The sequence below is a fragment of the Pinus tabuliformis genome, chromosome X (assembly GCF_031772625.1).
Source record: "Pinus tabuliformis cultivar Carrire ecotype Pingquan chromosome X, CPIR1, whole genome shotgun sequence".
Lineage (NCBI taxonomy): Eukaryota > Viridiplantae > Streptophyta > Pinopsida > Pinales > Pinaceae > Pinus > Pinus tabuliformis.
In genome coordinates, this window is record NC_142308.1 from 912,730,405 (window position 1) to 912,756,010 (window position 25,606).

Genomic DNA, 25,606 nt, shown 5'->3' on the forward strand with positions numbered 1-25,606 from the left:
CTGATATTATGGCCATTGTGGATACCACTTACAACAACCTAGAGAGGGATCAAAACTATTTTCACTCCAAAACAGGTTTGCAACTCAAAAGATTGTGTTTGCTAGATCTGAAATTAAGATGAATCTAGGTTGATTAAATACCAATACATTCTCAAAAGGGTTAGAAAACAACTAACACAACAAAAAGATACACAACTAGAAATGACTCACTCACTGCATGAGATATGACATACTATTGAAATCATTCCCACCTAAAACCTTTAATACCAGGTCCAACTTTTGTCCAGTTTGAAATGCAACATTTGCTCTGCATTTTCACCAATATGGAGCCCATGGCCTAGTTGAGGTGTGGCGAGTGCAAGTAACAGGATCTTCATGGTGCAAGTAAATCCAAATCCTTCCTTCATGTTCACACTGACCTGACCCTCTGGAAGTGACTAGTCGAATGTGCGCACGAGAAGGGGATATGGCGTGTTGTATCTTAACATACACCATGTTCGCAACTTGGCACCTTCTCCTACCAGAAGAGAAGGGCAGGAATCCGAATTCATTGCCACTTAAATTTATATTTGTTTCCAATGGGTCCTTGAATCTTTCCAGTCTGAAACTGAAAGGTTTGTCCCACAATTTGGGGTCGTGTGCAAGACCCCATATGTTGAAAAACATGACGAATTTAGAGGGGATTATGTAGCTTGTGACATCTATAGCCTCTTCATTAAGATGGGGATCCGTCAATGGAATTGGTGGATGAATATGAAGAGATTCTTTCACGACACAATCTAGGTATGGAATTTGCCACATGTCTGATTCATCCACCAGTCAACTATTGCCCACAACTCTGTAGTATTTCCCCTTTAAGATTTTTGAAAACCCGAATCATCTCTACCATCGTCCATTTAATTTTGGTTGCCATGATATCTATATTGAATAGTAACATATCCTGACATACAAACAAAAAAATTCATTGTGAGCATTAAATTATAGAGTTTCAAACAAACTGAAGAAACATATCGTCATCAATCCCATGAGAGATTTTTCTGAGAGTTGTTCTTATCCTTAGAGGGGCAGCAAAATATGCACAAAATCCTTGGTCTCCTCTATCACATTCGCATATGATTCCAACAAGTTGTATCACAGTCAAAGGTCTCGAGTTCGAAACACACCAAGGTAGCATTGGGGAAGATTGTGTTAAAGATAGTTAATAACTCTTGCATGCATAGTTGTCTAAATTTAGAGTGTCGGTTAACTGAGTCAAGTGTGAGTGATCTAAAATGGAGAAGATTATTAATGTTGTGCTAATTTCCCATTTAGAATAAAACCCAAGATGCTTATCATTTTCTTATCAAGTGCTTAAGGATTCACCATGTTTGTTTAATTAACTCATTCCCATGAGATTTTCTTATGTAAATGTTATAAACAATTTAACATAAAAACATATGGTGAACAGTAGTAAAATAAAGGAAAAGAACATCAAAACACAACACACAACACAGAGATTTGATGACGAGTTCACCCCTCCTGGGCTACGTCTCCTTGGTCCAACTTCCAATGCTTGGGCCTCTCTATTATGCTCAAAATTACAACAAAAGTGTGTTTGCAATGCTCAAATGCCTCTTAAACTTGTCTCGATGAGTTTAGAATAGCCGAAATTGCTAGAATTGTCTTTTTTTCCCCTAATTTGGATAAGAATTGAACAAGTTATGACCTCTCCCAGTTCTCCCACAATTTTCTCAACAAAGTCCCCTTTTCCGACCACTAACCATCAAATTCGGCCTAAAATCCGCCAAATTTGCCACATTTCGACCACCGAAGCCATACTTCCTAACAAGTTCAGAAATCACAATTGGCAAGGACCAAAACCCATACATTGCAGCATCGGCGGACCTGACAGGGATATAAACTGCAACATATAAAAATATCCTGTCCAGGCAGTCTATTGGAAATCGCAATGGGTGATTACTACCAGAACCATATCGAAAACATCAACCATTTTCTGCAATTGCAATATGTGATCAATCACATTGCAACCTGCCTTCATCGGGTCTGATTCTGTAATATTGGTCCACCTCCGATTTTTGATATCGCAATCGCAAATTGGCGATGCAGGGGGTCGATTATTAACCTGCATCCTCTGTTTTTTTCTTCCTATTTGCGATATGCGAGACCTAGTAGAAACCTGCCACTTGACGCTTCCCTATTCGCTCGGACTTTTGCCACGTCATCCAACCCTGCCACGTGTCCAAGTCAAACTTGAACCTTGACTTGCTCTAACTTCTTCATATGAGCTCGGATTTGAGTGTCGTTCGCACCATTGGATTCAGAATGATGAGCTTTTTCATCTGAAGCTAAGCTTATCAAGATTCTAATACTTTGATTTTTGAGCATAATTTTGAGCACCTGATCAATGAGTGAATTTGAATTCAGTCATATTTTTGGTAAAGTCAAATTTAGAGTGTGTGTGTATGTTGAAGTTATTTTGAGAGAGTCGCTAGTAGAAAAAATATAAATACCCCTCATCGGGTTCATTGTAATCATAAAGTTTGTGTTATCAATATAAGAGTCACAACTTGTGTTATTGTTTGTGTGTGAAATTTTGTGTCTATCCTCCTCTGCCTTTCCAACAAATTGGTATCAGATCCAAGGAAATATTACAAGATCCAAAGAGCTAACTAAGCTGCCAAGCAGGGGGAAGAAGACTTACAATTTTTCAAAAATCGTGGAAGCAAAACCATCGTAGGTTTTAGGTCCCCATCGCAAGTTGTGAAGTTTAAAGGTGCGATGATTTGGCAAAAACTTACAAAATTAATGGAATTTCGACCTTCATCGCAACTTCCCTCTGTCTAAAAGCGAAATGAGTAAATCATCACAACTCCCTTTTGACGAAAGGTGTGATGAGCCCACGAGAAAATAAAAAGTTTCGTTGTTGATTGGGTTATAAAGTGTAAAAATATCACATCACTTTTTGAGTTGTTTTATTCATACGTATGACCTCCTTTTGAAAAGTTATGCTATGCAAGATTTATATAAAGGGTTATAAGGGGCCTATTATAAGGAGATTTATAAATATTTTAAAAAGTGCTTTTGAAAATAAAGGGTTTTTTTAAGGATTTATAAAAGGTGTCTTTTTAAGTAAAAAAAATTCTAAAAAAAAAAAAGGAAAAGGATTTATTACAAAAGGGAAGTATAAGGTTTTTGAAATATTTTGATATTTTAAAGATGGCTTCATCAAGTTTCAAGTCGTAGTTTCCACCATTTATAGGGAAGAACTATGATAGGTGGGTCATTAAGATGGAGACCACGTTAAAGGATCATGATGTTTGAGAGTATGTCAGGGTTGGATTTCATGGACCTAAGGATTAAAAAAGAACAAGCCCTCACACATGCAGAGAGGGAGAAATTGAAGATACATAAAAATAATAATGCACAAACGTTGCAGCTTATCCAACAAGGAGTGGACCAAGTAGTGTTCCAGAAGATTATGATCACGTCTTCAACAAATACAATGTGGGAGACTTTGGAAACGAGCAATAAAGGTATGGCCAAAGTCAATATTGTTAAGTTGCAGAATACTAGGAAAGATTTTGAATGTCTGTAGATGAAGGAAACAGAGGATATCAATTCATTCATGAATTGGCTTCTAACTATTGTAAACTAGTTAAGTATTTATGGTGATGACATAGAAGATCAAACAATGGTCGAGAAGGTCCTCAGATCTTTGTTTACCAAATTTGATGTTGTAGTAGCAGCTGTTGGCATTATGATTCTGGTATGGCTCTATGTTACAGATGTTGTACTTGATGGCAACACCCTCAAGTGGCAATGCTCTGATCAGGCTCTCAAAATGTTGAAAATTAAGAGGTACGCAGGAGAATAGTTCAAAAGGTGCGTACACGCAGGTACGCCGTGAAGGGACTGCGACCAGACACGCAGGTCACCCGTTCAGAAGGTGCGTACCCCCAGTTCACTTACTTCAAGGCAAAGAAGCGCGTTCACGTGGGGTTTCCTATGTTTGGCCCATGGTATTTAGCTCTCCGATCTTGTTTCTATGGTTTTGGCCCGTGGTATTGTTTTATATTATTATTATTATTGAGCCCCATGTTTTTGGGCCCCTTGTATTGGTGATCTATGGTATTGATCCATGATTTTAGGAAGAGCTTGCCTATATAAAGCAAAGGAGATCACTTGGCTAAGCATCTTTTGTAAATTGAATATCTTAAGATCTGAAATATTGGGTTATTGTTTTAAAAGCTTGATCTATATAAAAGTGAAGTTGGAAGCGAATCTATGAAGGGTGATCTCTCGAGCGCATGATCAGATCTGGGCATCTGACGATCTGAAGCACACTGGTGGACTGCCAATTAGGCCCCTAACCAGAGGTACGCAGGTGATTGACAGAGCAAGTGCGTGGGTACGCAGAGTAGAAGAAGGAGAAGTGCGTGGGTACGCAGAGCAGAAGAAGGAGAAGTGTGTGGGTACGCAGCGGGATAGAGGTTCAGGTGCGTAGGCACAGGGAAAGTACGCGGCGCTTCAGAAGCCGCAGGTGCGTAGGTACGCGACGCGATAGCATCTGTGGGTGCGTGGCTACATTAGCAGTACGCGGAGCGATAGTATCTGTGGGTGCGTGCCTACAGTAACAGTACGCAGCGTGATTGAAGAAACAGTGCGTGGGTACGCGGTGCGGCAGAAGGGTCTCTGCGGGTATACGCAGGGGAGCAGAAGGTGAAGTGCGTACGCACGCAGGCCAGAGAAAGAAAAACTGCGTATCTGTCTTAAGATCTTTTGTTGGCTGACTTTTCTCTGTTGATAAGGTGTTCTGGGTTTAGTTTACTATTATTATTGATCTGGTTACTGCAGTTGACTGGGTGATTTACTTGTACTTGATGATCTCTTGATGTTTATGGATCCAGTTTGAAAATTTATGAAAAGTGGTCCTTGAAAGAAAAGAAGTAGGGGGTTGTAGCTCCCTTCCAGGAGAAGCTGGAGAACGAGAGAGAGTTGTAGCTCTCTGCAGGTTGCAGCCTGCGTACTGGTAAAGGACTGCACCAGTACAAAACCATTGTAAAAGGAGTTTCTAATTTGAAAGAAGATAGAGACATATTGCAGCAGGTGGTTTTCACCCACATTGGGTTTCCACCTTACATCTGGTGTTCTTTGGTGTGACTATCTGTTTTCTTTGTTCATGCTCATTATTTTATGGTACTGACATGAAAAAATAATTCAAAGTATAAATAAGGAAGATTTATTAAAAGAACTTGATAATATTGATTCACCCCCCTCTCAGTATTATTTCCAACAATTGGTATCAAAGCAGGTCCTTAAGAGAAGCTTGATCGCTTGGAGGAAGATCATTCATCATGAGCAACTACGAGAGGGAAGCATCAATCAGGCCACCAATCTTTGATGGGACAAACTTCAATTATTGGAAGGTAAGAGTTACTGCCTATCTTCAATCTCTTGGTACAGAAGTTTGGGATATCATAGATACAGGCTACACTTTTCCTTCAGCTACTCCTACAGATTCGGCCGAGAAGAAGAAATATGAAACAAATGCTAAAGCAGTCAATACTCTGCTAGGATGCTTATCTCAAACAGAATTCGTAAAGGTTATGCAATATAAATCCGCAAAGGAAATATGGGACAAGATTGTCTTGAGCTATGAAGGAGATGAGCAGGTAAAGCGTGCTAAACTTCAAACCCTCAGGATTCAGTATGAGAATCTCAGAATGTATAATGATGAAAGTGTGGCTAACTATTTTCTTCGGGTAGATGAGATTGTTAATTGCATGAAAAACTTGGGTGAAGAAATAAAAGAGGCTATTGTGGTTGAAAAAGTTCTAATATCATTGTCCCCCAAGTTTGAATCTAAAGTGTCTGCAATAGAAGAAAAGGAAAATCTACGAATTCTTACTATGTCTCAGCTACACGGAATTCTAACTGCTTATGAAATGAGAAAGGGAGGTCCATCAGACAGAAGAGAAGTTGCTTTCAAGGCTTCAGGAAAAGGAGACTATTATGAAGCAAGTCATGTGCCATAAGAAGAAGAAGAAGAATCAAATTTTGTCAGAAATCTTCAAAGGGGTTCTGGAAGGTTCAGAGGTAAGTTACCTTTTAAATGCTTTTCTTGTGGAAGAGTAGGTCATTATACTGCGAAATGTCCTTATAAGGATAAAGGAAAGGAACCTGTTAGATGGAACAAGAAACAGATTGCAAATAAGAAAAGCTACTACACGCATGAAGATAGTGATGGTCTATCAAATAGTGATGAAGATGAACGAGGTAATGACTATAAACTTTTAATGGCATTTGAAGATGATGATTACATGGATGCTATAGATGTGGATAGCTTTTGTGAAGAAATTTCTAGACTCAAGACATGTATAGAAGAAAAGGATAGGATCATTGATACTCTACAACTTCAAATTGATGAAAAAGAAAAATATCTTGAAAAGTTAGAAGGTGAAATTGTTGGTCTTAGAAAAGAGATTGAGAAAACAAAGGCTATTAATCTTAAGTTTCTCAAAGGATCTGAAACTTTGGATGAGATCATCAATGTACAGCGTTCTCCTCTAAACAAGACAGGTCTAGGCTATACTGGAGAAACTTCTCAAGCATCCACCTCAAAAAGTTATCTTGATGCAGCAAAAAGGAATGAGCAAAGGCACAATGGATATCACCAGGTAAAGCAGGGACCAATTACAAACAAAGACTATCAGGCAAATCAGGGGCAATCCGTCTTAAGGATGAACAAAAGCTACAACCAGCCACAGGTAAAATCCTCTCAATTTGCTTCAAGAATGAATGACAATAGAAATTACAATCGTTTGGCCAGAAGATTGGATAACCGCAGAAGTTTCTTCAATGGACAATGCTTTTCTTGCCATAACTTTGGTCACAAAGTAGCTCAATGTGTTGCATATAAAACGATCATGACTAGAGAAGCTCAAAAACAAAGAAGTATGACCGGGATTACAAAAAGGACCTATAACAACTTTTCGGTTCTTGAAAATGAAGTTGAATGTTCTATTTGCAATAACTTTGGTCATGAAGATTCTGAATGCAGGAGCAGGTTTCAGCAGACAAAGGAACAAGCCTCAAGCACCAAAACATGGAGAATAAAGGAACCACAAACAGAAAGATGTGGAATAGCATTTTATGCAGAGGGACAGGAAAATCTATGGTACATTGACAGTGGATGTTCGAAGCATATGACAGGTGGTAAAGAAAAGATTGAATCATATTCTGCTCTAGAAAAGGGAAAGAAAGTTTCTTTTGGAAATGATACTACTGCAACTATAAAAGGAAAAGGCACTGCTCAGTTAAAAGAAAAGGTCAAAGCTGGAAATGTTTTGTATGTTGATGGATTGAAGCATAATCTTCTGAGTGTCAGCCAGATGTGTGATCAAGGAACTGAGGTGATATTTAGATCAAATGGATGTCTTGTTCGTGATCTTGATACAGGTAAAACAGTGATCAAAGGTAAAAGAACTCCAAATAATCTATTCATATTTGAAGAAGGACAACAACAATGCTATCTAAGCAAGGATGATGAACACTGGTTATGGCACCGGAGGCTGGGGCATCTAAGATTTTCACAAATAAGGAAAGCATGCAAATATCAGGCAGTTCGCGGTCTTCCAGATATCAAAATTCCAGACAACACCATATGCAAATCATGTCAGTTTGGTAAGCAAACCAGAACTAACTTTCCAGAGAAGGAAGGATCAGCTAGCATGCCTCTTGAGCTAGTACATACAGATACATGTGGCCCATTCAGGAAAAGGACACCTCGAGGAGAAGAATACTTGATATTATTCATTGACGATTTCTCCAGATTTGTCTGGTTAGGACTTATGAAGCACAAAGATGAAGCATTCGAAAAATTCAAATCCTTTAAAGCCTCGGTTGAAAATGAATCAGGATACAAAATTAAGTGCCTCAGATCCGACAGAGGTGGGGAGTTTACCTCAAATGAATTCTTCGATTTCTGTGAAGAACATGGGATAAGAAGAGAATTCTCTACATCTAGAACTCCTCAGCAAAATGGAGTGGTGGAAAGAATGAACAGAACAGTCCAACAAATGGCTCGTGCTATGCTTGATGAGTCTGGAACTCCCGCAACTTTCTGGGGAGAAGCAGCACATGCTACGGTTATTATTCTCAACAAAACAAATGTCCGGGTGAACAGCACTCAAACCCCTCATGAGCTCTGGTATGGTGAGACTCCTTCGGTAAAGCACTTCAAAATCTTTAGGAGCAAATGCTATATTAAGAATACTGATGAGCAACTTGGCAAACTTGAACCTAGAGCAGATGAAGGCATTCTTCTTGGTTATTCTCCACACAACAAAGCATACAAGTGCTACAATCAAAGACTTGGAAGAATTGTTGACAGCATTGATGTAGTGGTTGATGAGAAGGGATACATTCCTAGGCAAGTAAATCATGAAGATATCGAAGAAGATGAAGACTACCCTCAAAGACAGAATTATGAAGAAGAAGAACCTCAAGAAGAACCAGAGGAGCAGATAAGGATAAAAGAGAAGACTCCATCCAGATATGTTCAGAAGAATCATCCAGAATCTCAGATTTTGGGGCAGAAAGAAGCAGGTGTACAAACAAGAAGAACAGTTGCAGAAGCTTCAAGCTATTTGGCATTACTCTCTTCCACTGAACCACAAAATGTGAAAGAGGCATGCAAAGATGAATGTTGGGTGAAAGCAATGGATGAAGAACTTGAGCAGATCGAAAAGAAAAACACTTGGGAGCTGGTTCCTAGACCAAAGGATAAGAATGTTATAGGGACAAAATGGGTCTTCAAAAATAAATTGAATGAAAATGGAGAAGTAATTAGAAACAAGGCCAAACTTGTTTGTAAAGGGTATGCGCAGCAAGAAGGAATAGATTTTGAAGAAACTTTTGCTCCTGTTGCAAGACTTGAGGCCATCCGAATGTTCCTTGCTCTCTCAAGCTTTCAAAACTTCAAAGCATTTCAAATGGACGTGAAATCAGCCTTCCTGAATGGAGACTTGGAAGAAGAAGTTTACATTGAGCAGCCAGATGGTTTCATTCTTGGAAATGATCCAAATCTTGTATGCAGATTGAAAAAGGCTCTCTATGGTCTCAAACAAGCTCCAAGGGCTTGGTACTATCGTTTGGACAAATATCTTCATCAACAAGGTTTTTCAAAAGGATCAGCAGACAACAATGTTTATATAAAAGTTGAAAATGACAAATTGCTAATACTTGTTGTGTATGTAGATGACATTATCTTTGGCAGCAATGAAGAAGCTATGAGTCAAAGCTTTGCCTTGGTGATGCAAAAAGAATTCGAAATGTCCTTGCTGGGAGAACTGACATATTTTCTTGGTTTGCGAATCCAACAAAAGGAAGGAGGAATCTTTTTGTCTGAAACCAAGTATCTCAAGCAGATTTTGAAGAAATATGGCATGGAAGATGCAAAACCAGTATGTACACCCATGGTCACAGGATGTAGCCTCAGTGCAAATGATGAATCAGCAGCAGTGCATCAACCAACCTACAGATCTATGATTGGAAGTCTACTTTATTTGACAAGTACCCGACCAGACATCATGCATGCAGTGGGAATAGTTGGAAGATTTCAAGCGAATCCGAAGGAAGCTCATCTTCAGGCAGTGAAGAGAATCTTTAAATATCTTCAAGGGACTCAAAATTATGGCTTATGGTATCCTAGAGACACAGATCTCACACTTCATGCTTATACAGATGCAGATTGGGCAGGAAGCGTGGATGACAGGAAGAGCACAAGTGGTGGTGCGTTCTTTATGGGTTCCAGATTAGTATCTTGGTTCAGCAAGAAACAGAGTTCGATTGCCTTGTCTACAGCTGAAGCAGAATATGTTGCTGCTGCATCTTGCTGCACTCAACTCCTTTGGATGATGCATACCTTGCAGGATTTTCAAATCACTTGTACACCACCCATCTCCATCTTATGTGATAACACAAGTGCAATCAGCATTTCAAAGAACCCAGTCATGCATTCAAAGACCAAGCATATACCGATCAAGTATCATTTTCTCCGGGAACAAGTACTAGAACAAAAGGTCAAGTTGGAGTATGTTCCTTCTAAGGAACAAGTTGCTGATATACTCACCAAACCATTGCCCAGGGAGACCTTTGAATACCTCAGGCAAAAGCTGGGGGTTGTTGATGCATCATCTTGTTGAATCTCTTCTGATGGTTGGTTGTACGCAAGGCTCATCTCGGGCATATGCGTACATGTGCTGGGTTGCGGATGGCACAGGTTCAGGGGGAGCATATAATGCATTGTTGGCATTATGGAGGACATACAGAAGGAGATCATGGATGCTGTCTGAATATTGCTGCAATATGTCTCTATCTCTTTCATGATCATTTATGGTGTTTGGTGGATTATGGTTCTTCTTTGCAAATCTGGTTCATATTCAGGGGGAGCATGTTCTTAGGGGGAGCATAACCCTTTGCCCTTGATGTCAAAGGGGGAGAATGACGTTGAAGATTTTGAGGTTGCCATCAAGTCCAAAGGGGGAGATTGTTGGCATTATGATTCTGGTATGGCTCTATGTTACAGATGTTGTACTTGATGGCAACACCCTCAAGTGGCAATGCTCTGATCAGGCTCTCAAAATGTTGAAAATTAAGAGGTACACAGGAGAATAGTTCAAAAGGTGCGTACACGCAGGTACGCCATGAAGGGACTGCAACCAGACACGCAGGTCACCCGTTCAGAAGGTGCGTACCCCCAGTTCACTTACTTCAAGGCAGAGAAGCGCGTTCACGTGGGGTTTCCTATGTTTGGCCCGTGGTATTTAGCCCGCCGATCTTGATTCTATGGTTTTGGCCCGTGGTATTGTTTTATATTATTATTATTATTGAGCCCCATGTTTTTGGGCCCCTTGTATTGGTGATCTATGGTATTGATCCATGATTTTAGGAAGAGCTTGCCTATATAAAGCAAAGGAGATCACTTGGCTAAGCATCTTTTGCAAATTGAATATCTTAAGATCTGAAATATTGGGTTATTGTTTTAAAAGCTTGATCTATATAAAAGTGAAGTTGGAAGCGAATCTATGAAGGGTGATCTCTCGAGCGCATGATCAGATCTGGGCATCTGATGATCTGAAGCACACTGGTGGACTGCCAATTCGGCCCCTAACCAGAGGTACGCAGGTGATTGACAGAGCAAGTGCGTGGGTACGCAGAGCAGAAGAAGGAGAAGTGCGTGGGTACGCAGAGCAGAAGAAGGCGAAGTGCGTGGGTACGCAGCGCGACAGAGGTTCAGGTGCGTAGGCACAGGGAAAGTACGCGGCGCTTCAGAAGCCGTAGGTGCGTAGGTACGCGGCGCGATAGCATCTGTGGGTGCGTGGCTACAGTAGCAGTACGCGGCGCGATAGTATCTGTGGGTGTGTGCCTACAGTAACAGTACGCAGCGTGATTGAAGAAACAGTGCGTGGGTACGCGGTGCGGCAGAAGGGTCTCTGCGGGTATACGCAGGGGAGCAGAAGGTGAAGTGCGTACGCACGCAGGCCAAAGAAAGAAAAACTGCGTATCTGTCTTAAGATCTTTTGTTGGCTGACTTTTCTCTATTGATAAGGTGTTCTGGGTTTAGTTTACTGTTATTATTGATCTGGTTACTGCAGATGACTGGGTGATTTACTTGTACTTGATGATCTCTTGATGTTTATGGATCCAGTTTGAAAATTTATGAAAAGTGGTCCTTGAAAGAAAAGAAGTAGGGGGTTGTAGCTCCCTTCCAGGAGAAGCTGGAGAACGAGAGAGAGTTGTAGCTCTCTGCAGGTTGCAGCCTACGTACTGGTAAAGGACTGCACCAGTACAAAACCATTGTAAAAGGAGTTTCTAATTTGAAAGAAGATAGAGACATATTGCAGCAGGTGGTTTTCACCCACATTGGGTTTCCACCTTACATCTGGTGTTCTTTGGTGTGACTATCTGTTTTCTTTGTTCATGCTCATTATTTTATGGTACTGACATGCAAAAATAATTCAAAGTATAAATAAGGAAGATTTATTAAAAGAACTTGATAATACTGATTCACCCCCCCTCTCAGTATTATTTCCAACAGCAACCATATAAGAAGCCAAGGATTTGACAATGCTGACAATTGATGAATTTTTGGGATCACTTCTCTCCCATGATGCAAGGATAGATAGAAATAAGGATTCCACCCTAGAGACCACTTTTAAAAGTCAGGTTTCTATCTCAAGAGATAGAGGTCGAGGAAAAGGTAGATCGAGAGGCAAAGGATGAGGTGAAAGACATGGTGGTCAGAGAGATGGGAGAGAAGAGCAGGAACAAGAAAGTGGAAGAAATAGCAGAAGATTGAACACCAATCAAAGAGTTGACAAATCCAAGGTGAGATGTTATTATCGCAATAAATTTGGTCACTATGTCCGTGATTGCAGGAACAAGATAGTTGATCAAGGAAAGAAGAGAGCTAATGTCACCATAGAAAATATTGACTCAGTGTTCTTAGCTTGCCATAACATGCATGAACCTTCTGATAATGTTTGGCTATTAGATAGTTGTTGTAGTAACAACATGATAGGCAACAACAACCTAGTTGCAAACCTGGATCAATCTGCGAAGACAGAGGTAAAGTTAGGCACTGACAAGACTGTGGATGTAGATGGAAGAGGAGTGGTCAACATTCTAACCAAACAGGTGGAGCCGAAGAGAATCTCATACGTATATTATGTCATTGGTCTCAAAAATAATATGATAAGTATTGTTCAATTGATGCATAAAGGATATAAGGTTATTTTTTAGGGACAAGAGTGTGTTATATATGACAAACCTCCAAGCAAGCAATTGATAGCCAAGGTGTAGATGACAGGGAATAGGCTCTTTCCTCTAATCATGAATTACAGAGATCAGGTCAGTTCATTTATGATTGCATTTTCTGATGATTACTGGTTATGGAAATTTTGATTTGGACATTTGCATTTCTCTGGATTAAGATTATTGCAGCAGAAACAAATGGCTAGAGGATTACCTCTCATTTTGGGAAAGCGACACTGTGAAAGTTTTCCAAAAGGAGCTGCAAAAAGAGAAAAGCAACCAATAGAGCTAGTTCATACAGACTTGTGTGGACCTATGACGACATAGTCAGTTGGTGGAAGTTGTTACTTCCTCACTTTCATTGATGATTTCAATAGAAATAGTTCCTAAAGCAAAATTTTGAAACTTTTGAAAAGTTCAAAGAAATCAAAGTCTTAGCAGAGAACTAGAGTGATCAAGAGATCAAGGTGTTGAGATCATATCATGGTGGAGAATATGATTTGAAGGCATTCCATGCTTACTACAAACAACATGGAATTAGAAGGCAGTTTACAACTAGATACACACTGCAGCAGAATGGTGTAGCAGAGAGAAAGAACATGACAATTATGAACATGGCAAGGAGCATGTTAAAAGGAAGAAACTTGTCTAATGAGCATTGGGCAGAAGCAGTTGCATGTGTTGTTTATGTGATAAAAAGATCTCCTACAAAGAGCATGATGAATAGAGTGCCAGAAGAAGCATGGTTAGGTATGTCTTGCAGTGTATATCATCTTAGAGTGTTTGGATGTGTAGCTTATGCACATGTACTTAAAGAGCTGAGAGGGAAGTTGGATGTTAAAAGTGAAAAATGCATATTTAGTGGTTATAGTGAGCAATCAAAAGCTTATAAATTGTATAACCATGTCACCAATAAGACCATAATCAACAAATATGTTGTTGTCACACGGAATCAGTCAAGGGTGCGGACACAACTGACCTTCCTAGAAGTCTAAGACATTCTAATGACAAACAAAACAAACTGGAGCTATCCTTCTCTAAACATACATTATGATATGAGAAATCAAGTGTTTCGTTCTTACCTTTGTCCAAACGCTGTTGTAGAAGTCCAAGCTTTGTTGATCTGGATGAGCTCCTCCTTTTCTCCAAAACCTGTAATCACCAACAGTCAAACAATTAAATAGCACCTGATTATAACATAAAACAAAGCATATTCAACATATAGACCAAGGAGTACATGAAATAACCCATTAACAACAAGTTATTGAGAAGAATGGACCAATTTGCATTAAAGGTAATCAAAAGGAACCATTACAACCTGAGCCTTGGTGTTGTGCAAGCTCCTTCCAGGGTCCACAAGAGTCTTCCTCTACTTTGACAAAGCTCACCCACTTCCAAATAGAACAAGTAAAGATGACAATCTCTCCTCACAAGCTTCTAAATGGGAGTCCTAATTCCTGCAGCATTTACCCTTAGAAATCTATAGCTTTCAACCTCCCTCCTTCTGGCCCAATGCCTTTATTTATAGTGCTGTAAAGAGGTTATTCAGGTCCACCATCAATGGGATAATCCCCCTCTTTGGGTGGGATAGCTCCCTTATTGATGGGATAAGTTCCTCCTTAATAGGGATACATGAACCAACTGGAGGCGCATCCATTTCATCAAACCGACCTCTAGAAAGTTCTAGAAGTAACCACAAGTAACTTTTTTAAGATGAAACTTGCGCATTTTGCCTTTTACAGAAGGACGCACCTGTCCCTTAACATACAGAGCGTCCAAGGACGCAGCCTTTGTGAACATTGTGAGCGTCCCCGCAGGTAAGGCTTGAGAGAACCTGCGTCCCCAGAGATAAACACATTTTTTACAAGACTTTCTCTCTTCTTTGAGTTTGAGATGGATAGCAGAGGCATAAGACTTGCCTAAGAGGGTAGCATGACTGTTGATTGAGCCATACTAACTGTAAATAGTCATGGTGACATTTTTTAGTGTAACAGATTTCCCCCTAAAGTGCGAAGCCTGGAATAGATTAGGGTTTGTAATATCTACGAAGGGTGAAGCGCTTTATCATTTCAAGGATTATCCCGTGGAGAGCCTGGTCAGAACCTGCAATTTTCAACACAAAATACATGTATAAGATTATATCATCACTGAGGTAGGCATTCCCATACTCAGATCAAAACTTTAACTAACAGACTAACTACTCTGATACAGGAATGATTTTGCAGTACATCACAATCATAGACTTTTGTAGACACAGTATGGACGCAGCCATCTGTTTATGATTAGTCTACTTAGATAATGAATACAAAACTCCTCGCAGCCTGGATGGTGGAAACTAGATCCAGGGTCTTCATTTCTACTTCCCGAATTGGTACGATTCTAGCCATGCGAATAAATGAGTTGATGTCGAACATGGTAGAAACCACTTGATTACCAGTCGATGATGTAAACTGTTAACAAGCGTGAGAGAGACCACCAGTAATGTCAATGGTTCTCAAAGTACCCAGTACAATCCATGAGATGTGAATGAATGAGTTGATGTCGAACATTTCACGGAATCCTTCGATCGAAAGTCAATGATGTAAACTGACGTCAAAGGCGAGAAACCTGCCATTGATGCATGCAGACTTCAAGGCACTGACAATTTCTAAGTCATCTCTCTAGATAATGTGCTGATGTCGATAGAAAGCGACCTGTTGCAGGCAGGCCCGCAACACGAAATCATTGTTCAAGTTGAAGAAATGTTGCTGTAAGGACTGACTCAGGGATGGTCAAATGGATGACAAGTATTTTGCAGATGAAAGTTTTGCTTGCAGACCTCTTGAACACATAACGACACGACAGATGGCTTGGTGACGAATAACTCAAAGTTAATCCCGGAACCCGGTTAAAGACTTTCAAAGTGGTTTGATCAACTGTGAGGTAAAAGATTTCCCAACCCAGGTGAATGAAAAGTGTCGTGTTCAAGAGTGGTAATAAAGTTTCTTCTGAGACAAAAGGTAACAAACAGGCTCATTCTTCTCTTTTTTCCCCCACCATTTCTGGCAAGTACCTCTTTATTTTTAACAAGCTTGAGGAGGATAACATGTGCTTGATTATAAGCTCATCCTTCGGATGAGTCCAACCTAGTTTTGATTCGAACCCTAGGAAGGAGTGGTTCGTTCCTGTTTGTAATTGAACAGGTCCTTTACTGTGAAATGTTTAACGAGCCCAGTATAGGAGAAACTCGGTGTTTTTCAATTTTAGAGAGTCTGAAAAACTTAAGAAGACTCCAAGTTGAACTTTTTCGTAGATTTGTGTCCCTCAAGCCCGAAAAAGTATAAAATAATACCTGGGGGAACCGCTTGATCTTGCGACCAAGGAGTACTTTCATAATTAGTGCCACTGACCTGAAAAGTAAAAAGCGATCAAGGACACGTCGTTTTATTTCCGTATCGAGTTTGAAACGACAAAAACCGGCAATCTTTTCCTGATTTTACGGTCAGAAAAGAGCTATAAGGGGACCGTCTTTTAATTCCGTTTTAACGAGTGTAAAAGAAACGCTCGGCAATCTTTTCATATTTTAGGAGTCAGAAAAGGGCTTAAAAGATGACTCTGAGGTTTCACTTTTTCGTAAGTTTTAACGAGTTCGAAAAAATGATAAAAATGTACTCATGGTTTTCACTTTTTCATAAGTTTTAATGAGTTCGAAAAAATGATAAAAATGTACTCGTATGGCCGACTTTCAATTTAATTTACGAGCAGGAAAAGACGGAAAGAACTCGGCATTTTCATTTGTTTTACGAGAATGAAAGATAGCAAAATAACCTCGGTATTTTCATGAGTTTAACGAGTCTTGAAAATAACTGAAATTGACTCGAAATAAGTTTCATTTTTACAAAAGCTTGAAACAGATAAAAACTATGCTTCAAAGTAGTTTCATTTTTACACAAGCTTGAAACAGAGAGAAAACTATGCTTTATGCCCCCTAAGCACAACTGCTAGAGCGCAAGCCCCCCAGCTTCCTTTCATTCAACCAGTTGGATGAAATGAAGGTTGAGTTACGAGATCATTTCAAAGACTCGACCTAAAACTGTAAGAAAATTATGCAAAACACTGAAATAACTAACCTAAATATACAACTTAACATCTATGAGATCTAGTCAATCTCTCGACTCAAATCTGAAGGAGGATTTGTTTCATTTTTTAACGAGCTTGACACAGGAAAATAACTATGCTCGGATTCGATTTCATGTTTACGCAAGCTTGAAACGAAAAACTATGCTTGTTATAAGTTCACATGCCCCCAGCATAATGACGCAAAACGAGGTACGTGCCCCCCAAGCTTCATTGCATTCAATGAGGTGGATGGAATGAAGCTTTACTTTCAAGATCTTGGAAAGACTTGTGGGAGCTGTTTCATTTTTTAGTGAGGTTGACACAGGAAAAGAACTATCCTCAAAACCCTTGTTTCATTTGTTAAGCGAGCGTGACACAAGATAAGGAACTATGCTCATAACTATTTCTACAATCTACTTAACAAAAAACTTTACTCTAAAAACCTTGATTCATTTTTTAACGAGCTTGACACAAGACAAGGAACTATGCTCATGATCCTTGTTTCATTTTTTAATGAGCTTGACACAAGACAAGGAACTATGCTCATGACTACTCTCTAAAATCTACCTATCTAACCTATCCTTGTTTCATTTTTTAACGAGCTTGACACAAGATAATGAACTATGCTCAAAAAAGTTCGCATGCCCCTAGCATAATGATGCAAAGTGAGGTACATGCCCCCCAGGCTTCATTGCATTCAACCGGCTGGATGAAATGAAGGTTTACTTTCAATATTTAACTTGAAAAGGGAGTTGTTTCATTTTTAAAGAGGTTGACACAAGAAAAGAACTATCCTCATACCTGATTCATTTTTTAACGAGGTTGACTCAGTAACAGGAACTATCCTCAAACCTGATTCATTTTTTAACGAGGTTGACTCAGTGACAGGAACTGTCCTCAAAATCCTACTTTCTACAATCTACCTATATAACCTAAAACCTACCTGATTCATTTTTTAATGAGGTTGACTCAGTAAAAGAACTATCCTCATACTAGCCTGTTTCATTTTTTAACGAGGTTGATACAGGAAAAAACTATCCTCGTCCCTGATTCATTTTTTAATGAGGTTGACTCAGTAAAAAGAACTATCCTCTGACCAACTGATTCATTTTTTAACGAGGTTGACACAGTAAAAGGAACTTTCCTCGTACACACTGATTCATTTTTTAACGAGGTTGACTCAGTAAAAGGAACTTTCCTCACAACTCCTTGTTTCATTTTTTAATGAGCTTGACACAAGACAAGGAACTATGCTCATGACTTCCAGTTTCATTTTTTAACGAGGTTGAGACTAGAAGAAACTATCCTCACACCTGATTCATTTTTTAACGAGGTCGACTCAGTAACAGGAACTATCCTCAAACCTGATTCATTTTTTAACGAGGTTGACTCAGTAACAGGAACTATCCTCAAAACCCTACTTTTTACAGTCTACCTACATAACCTAAAATCTACCTGATTCATTTTTTAATGAGGTTGACTCAGTAAAAGAACTATCCTCATTACAGCCTATTTCATTTTTTAACGAGGTTGATACAGGAAAAAACTATCCTCGTACTCACTGATTCATTTTTTAACGAGGTTGACACAGTAAAAGGAACTTTCCTCGTACCATCCAGTTTCATTTTTTAACGAGGTTGAGAGAGGAACAAACTATCCTCGTAACTATTGATCATGACTTCCAACTGGAAGAAAGACATGTCAATGGACACACCTTGATCATGGCTTCCAAGAGGTCTTCATCAGAAGGAAGAATACTCCTCTGGAAGGAACACATGTCAAGGGACTCAAAAGGGATAAGAACATCGTGTTCAAATAATCCCATAGAGTTTTCCATGTCAATTACCGGATCTAAATCAACAGTGAGAGGCTCACTTACATCGGTAACTGAAAACATGGGACCAGTTGCCACATAATTAACCCGTGGCAGGGTAGATACCACTTTAGAATCAAGAACATTTAGGGGTGTCATATTATTGGTAGTTGAGACAAGACTAGGGAATGAAAGCTGGTCTACAGTAACAATACTGCCATTGTGAGGGAAAGACATCACGCGAAAGAGTGTCGATACGACAGCTTTCATTGCATAAACATAGTCTCGCCCAAGGAGTAAATTGAAATCCAAGGGACCTCGAACTACCATAAGATCAATACAAACAGTTTTACCTTCCAAGGTAATAGGAAACTTAGGAAGGATCCCTAAAGGTTCACTAATGGTTCGGTTAAAAGCTTTGAGATTCTGCGTAATAGGCGCAAGCTGAGGGGAACCCAAAGCTTTCCAAACATTTGAGGATAAAATACTAACAGAAGCACCCTCATCTACCTGAGTACGATGTATGTCCCTACCACCAGCCTTGACAATGATTTGGAAAGGGATGGAGGAAGGAAGACGAGGTTCTGTCAGTCTATTCCAATCAAAGGAAAAGACCTCAGTGCTTGGAGGGGGTTCTCTAGAAACAGGTGAAATGCCCCCCGGCATAGAAGAATCTGATGTAACAAGAAGAACCTGAGTAGTATGAAGTTCACTCTCTAAAGGGAAAGTGGGATCGACCGAATGTGAAATTGAATCGACCACTTGATCAACTAATGGATCATCAACCTGAGTGACATGAGTTTCACTCTCCAATGGGAGAGTGTGATCGACTGTACTTGAATTTAGATCAATCATTATGTCAGTTGACGGTAGGTTGGGAGAAAGTTTACGGTAACCAGTTGGAAATTCTTGCTGTGGAACAGTAAGGTTTTCCAACAATGTTGAGGCTTCATCCATGTGAGGGCAAATGTGAGTTTGATGACTCCCTTTGCATAACTTACAAGGAAACCTAACTTTACCCTTTTTCCCAGGAACCTGACTATCACTGGTTGATGGATCAATGGAAAGTTGATGAGATTTTTCTGACCATACTTCCAAGACCTTTGGAATACCAGGGCAATTGACAAGGAAGTGGTCACCCTTACAAAGCCTGCAAGGGTATTTGGGTTTACGATGCATGTCGGAATTTTCCTCAACACAACTAACACTTACAGCCATGGTTGGTTGGTTGACTTCTTTCTTATCTTGCTTCTTCTTCTTCTTCTTCTTCTTCTTCCCTTTCTTCTTCTTCTTAGCCTCCTGGTTACTAGCATCAAGGCTTTTACCAGGCGAAGAGGAAGAAATGGAGGAAGAAAAATTAGGCGAAGAAGGTAAAGGGTCAACAGAAGGTTGGTGATGTTGAGATGGTGAACTCTGTTGAAATGAAGCATCCGGTTGAGATGGAACAATTGGAGTATTTTGGGCCAACGAAGTTGAAAATAACCATATCGGTAAACCTATTGTAAATCCAGGTAATGACAAAGTAGCCATATAAGGAGGACCAACATTTCCAAAGTAAGGAAGAGTACTAGGATTCTCATTAGGAGGGGTTCCTAGGTTGATAAATTCCGGAACATTTGCCATTATATTCAACTTCAGTGAATTTTATTAACAATTTTAAACTAAAATTAACAATTCACAATTCACACCTAACAATTAAAATTCACAATTCACACCTATGGTCTCTAAAAGTAAAAACAAACAAAGTAACACGCGCTATCAAATCTAGGAGTCAAACCATACACAAACAGTAGCCTTCCGGACTGAAAACACTAGTTGGTGATGAAGCCCAACATCGCCGAATTCAGTACAGAAGTGGTGGGTGGAACAGTTACCCCGACAACCTGCTTAATGAATAGACTGGACCAAGTTCCTCCACTTTAACCGTCTCGAGTGAAGTGAACCCCCCAGAAAATCCAAGTGAGTATAGCCGACGTCTGCTCCAGGTACAGTGGGATCTTCCCTCCACCGTCACCTTGGGTAGAATCCTAAAGATTATGGTCACTAAGGTTACCAACGGCAACAAGTACACCTGGGGGAACAGTCTAAACTCCGACAGCACGCAAGGGCAGAGTAGCAAGCTCAATCCCCTTACCGGCTCCTTGACAGTAATCCAAGGTTTACCGATAAGTGACCCCTGGCTCCTCGACAATGGTTAATCCGAGGTTTACCGTTTGTAATACGTACTGTCTGGCGTCGTTCCCAACGAGGGGGGAATGATCCCCTCACTGGTTCGGACACGAGCTCGTGCTTCTCCTTTAAGAGGAGCTTTCCCAGAGTGCAAATGTAACAATTGGATTTGATTCTATCACAAGATCAACTACTTGTTTGGTTTTACTGTCTTGGAGAGTTAAGTACTCACCTACTCCAAGACACTAGCCTAAGCTATGTTGGTGTTTCAGAGCCCTAGAAATGTAAAAATTACTAGATGAATTTTAATTAAGCGCTGTGTTATTAAGGTTGTTATTACTCAAATGGGTAAATGGATATGAAACCAATGGTGTTATGACCCGACTCAACTGAATGCAATCGAATATGATAATGTAATCTTTTCAATTCGATGAATCCTAACTAAAGTAAGGAGAGAGTTTCCATTCACTTCCAACAATGCAAAAATTGATCACTAAGAGAAAATATAACAAATTCTCTAATGCACTAATTTCATCAAGAAAAACTAATGCAAATCAATTCCAAACCATTTTTTTATTTTTATTTTTGTGTAAATTCAAATCAAAGAAAACTGATCTAAATTTACGATTGAGTTTTTCAGAATGTAAACTATGCAATGGTAATCTAAGCACAATTCACTTGAAAAGTATGCAAATGTAATCTATGCACATTTTTCATTCATATTCTGAAAATGAGAACTCTAATTATGCAAATGTGATCTATGCAAGAGAATTCTCAAACACAAGACGATTCTAATGTAATCTAAGAACCAATCAAGTGCAAGTCGAGAAAATTGGGTGAGAGTTCCAAAGATCATAAAATAAAAACACTCAAAGGCGATTAACACTCATACACAATTTAGCCCCCCCGGCGAATGAGGGGGAAATTTTTTTGCAAAAACAGAAGCAAAAAGATGCAAAATTGTGAAAAGACTGAGCCAAACCTCCAAGTAATGACCAAAGGAAATCAAATTAAGAATTTCTCAAAAAAGAGACTCAAAACACCCAATTGATGAAAGCTTAAAGCAGGAATGTCAATGAAACAAGCTTAGGTGAAGATTTATGGCAGGTAACTAGTGGATCTGGGCAGTAAAAATTAAGAAAAAACAAAATCTAAGAGCAAAAAATGCAAAAAATGGAATTTTCTCAAATTTTAACAGGGGACGCAGGAAACCCGTTAAGACAGGTGCGGGCCCGCACTGTGCACACAGCGACAGTGCGTCCAAGGACGCACTGTGCAGCACTCAGAGGGTGCGTCCTACTGAAAAAACTCAAGAAAAACCAAAATAAAACTAATCCTAAGCTAACCCACCCAAAGACAAAAGCACAGAGCCAAAACCAGAAAAATAAACCAATTTTCTCAAAGCAAAGTTCACACAAAGGAAAAGACTTTTCTCATCAATGGAATCCCCCGTGGAGTCGCCAATTTGTCACACGGAATCAGTCAAGGGTGCGGACACAACTGACCTTCCTAGAAGTCTAAGACATTCTAATGACAAACAAAACAAACTGGAGCTATCCTTCTCTAAACATACATTATGATATGAGAAATCAAGTGTTTCGTTCTTACCTTTGTCCAAACGCTGTTGTAGAAGTCCAAGCTTTGTTGATCTGGATGAGCTCCTCCTTTTCTCCAAAACCTGTAATCACCAACAGTCAAACAATTAAATAGCACCTGATTATAACATAAAACAAAGCATATTCAACATATAGACCAAGGAGTACATGAAATAACCCATTAACAACAAGTTATTGAGAAGAATGGACCAATTTGCATTAAAGGTAATCAAAAGGAACCATTACAACCTGAGCCTTGGTGTTGTGCAAGCTCCTTCCAGGGTCCACAAGAGTCTTCCTCTACTTTGACAAAGCTCACCCACTTCCAAATAGAACAAGTAAAGATGACAATCTCTCCTCACAAGCTTCTAAATGGGAGTCCTAATTCCTGCAGCATTTACCCTTAGAAATCTATAGCTTTCAACCTCCCTCCTTCTGGCCCAATGCCTTTATTTATAGTGCTGTAAAGAGGTTATTCAGGTCCACCATCAATGGGATAATCCCCCTCTTTGGGTGGGATAGCTCCCTTATTGATGGGATAAGTTCCTCCTTAATAGGGATACATGAACCAACTGGAGGCGCATCCATTTCATCAAACCGACCTCTAGAAAGTTCTAGAAGTAACCACAAGTAACTTTTTTAAGATGAAACTTGCGCATTTTGCCTTTTACAGAAGGACGCACCTGTCCCTTAACATACAGAGCGTCCAAGGACGCAGCCTTTGTGAACATTGTGAGCGTCCCCGCAGGTAAGGCTTGAGAGAACCTGCGTCCCCAGAGATAAACACATTTTTTACAAGACTTTCTCTCTTCTTTGAGTTTGAGATGGATAGCAGAGGCATAAGACTTGCCTAAGAGGGTAGCATGACTGTTGATTGAGCCATACTAACTGTAAATAGTCATGGTGACATTTTTTAGTGTAACAGTTGTGTTCAAAAAACATGGTTTTAGTTTAGCGGTCATAATTAAGGGGGTGTGTTAAAGATAGCTAATTACTTCTGCATGGAGAGTTTTCTAAATTTAGAGTGTCAGTTAACTGAGTTAGGTGTGAGTTAGTTCGAGTGTGTGTGCATGTTGAAGTTATTTTTAGTGGGTCACTAGTCAAAAAATTATAAATACCCCTCACTGAGTTTATTGTAATCATGAATTTTGTATCATTAATAGAAGATTCGTAGGTCGTGTTATTGTTTATGTGTGAAATTTTGTGCCTTTCCTCATCACGCTAGGGGAGATTGCTGGGCATTAGATAACTCAGTGCCCTGTGTGTTTGGAGACATGTGTTTAACCACCTCTCAAGGATTCATTAACTCTAGCAATGTGTCTATTTACTAACACCGGCAAGTTTTGGTGTAATGGCAAATGTGATTCTAACACATTTCTCCTAGAGTTTTTTTCAAAACCCTCTGGTTTTAAATCAGCTCTGCAATCTCCCATTTAATTCCAGTTGTCGTGATATCTATACCGAAAAGTAACACATCCGTACACACGAACACCTAGATTTAGTGTGAACTGTAAATTATAGAGTTTGAAACAAACTGAAGAAACCTACCATCATCAATCCCATAAGAGAATTTTTTGAGAGTTATTCTTCACCTTCAAGGGACAACAGAATGTGCACAAAATCCTTGATCTCATCACCCATACCTGCATATGATTCTTTTTCGAGGTCACACTTGTGGTCATCTATTATGAGCGTGTATACTCTCTTCAATTTTTTGCTTACTCTTTTGACTCTTCAATCATTGCCCTGCAAATCCAACCACTCGAGAAAATGAACAAGGTCGCTAACAATTAAGGCATCGATGAGCACCATCACCTCTTTCACGTATTCCATAAATGAATGCATTTCCATAGCAATCGGATGCTCGAACTGAGTATATTTGTTTTCGAATAAAAATCAAGATACAGTACTGAGAGATATAGAATCACATATGCTTATGAAATTGATGAGATCTCCTCTCTGGGACACTAAGAGGATGTTGTACACCATGGCCAGGAATTCTTGTCTATGGATATGAGTCTAGGCCTTTATTTTGGTTGTAGAAAAGAGATGTGTTGCACATATCTTCCGCAGGTGGTGCTAGTGGGAGTCATTGGGGCAAAAGTCCATTGAATGAAAATCAAAGTTGATGTATTTCCCGACAGAAGACAATGGCATGGACGACCACTTGACTTCTTTGGTTTTTAAGTACTTCCATGGTGATCTCCGGGCTTGAAACAATGATAATATCTGTAGTCCCTAGGTAGAGATGCATGAGTGGACCATTCTTGTTGGTCTCTCTTGCAAAAGTGTGATACTTGTAGTGAAATCCCACATACAAAAAAGACCCCATGAGGGGCCATTCAATTGGTTCTGGAGGAAAATCCCTTGACCATCTTTGTCTCTGAGAGAAATTATATAATAAACCTGTTATAAATAGAAGAGCAATTAACAAGGATGTGTAGGACACAGCCCACACAGAATTCATACATCTCATTACCTCTTCCAAAGCCATCATCATCTCAAAATCCAAATAAAAAAACCCAAAGGCAAAGGTAGTCCTCCCACCAATTAATCAATAATCTATATGAATGGTTTTGAGTATGGTGATTTTAGAAGCAAAGATTTAACAAGGTTGGAGGCCAATACTTCAGTTGCTCCCAACAATTGCCATCAAAATGAAATCAGAACAAACTATTCCCAAGCCCATCCAAGTCACAGTGGCATCTTTAATCCCATAGTAGGTTTCAGTTATCAAAGGGGCCAACATAATCAAAGTCAATTGTTAATTTTGTCTCTAGTCTTTCTGATGGCACCAAAGCCAGAAAATTCAACTGTTAAATTTGTCACTATTCTTTCTAATGGCTTAATTTTGTTGCTCGTGCTTTTGATAGTCCACATTTGCAGCGGAATTTCCATGGTTAATGTTATATGTATCATGAAATAAGTGTTTTAATTCCTATTATGGATTGATGCCTATCAACATTTACCAACCATTTAATTTATATGATTGTTCTAGTATTTGTAAAAATTCAACATTATCAATATTGTAACATCATAGTCATTTTGATTTGAATATTCCCTTTCCCACAATGCATATGCTCTAAATAAACCTTAAAACAATTAACTTATGTAT

The 25,606-nt window shown here is 39.4% G+C and overlaps 1 pseudogene; it reads right to left on the reverse strand.

Moving 5' to 3' along the window:
- Positions 1-260: 260 nt before the first annotated feature.
- Positions 261-24,985, reverse strand: LOC149142657 (cytochrome P450 782C1-like; annotated as a pseudogene).
- Between the last annotated feature and the right edge of the window lie 621 nt (positions 24,986-25,606).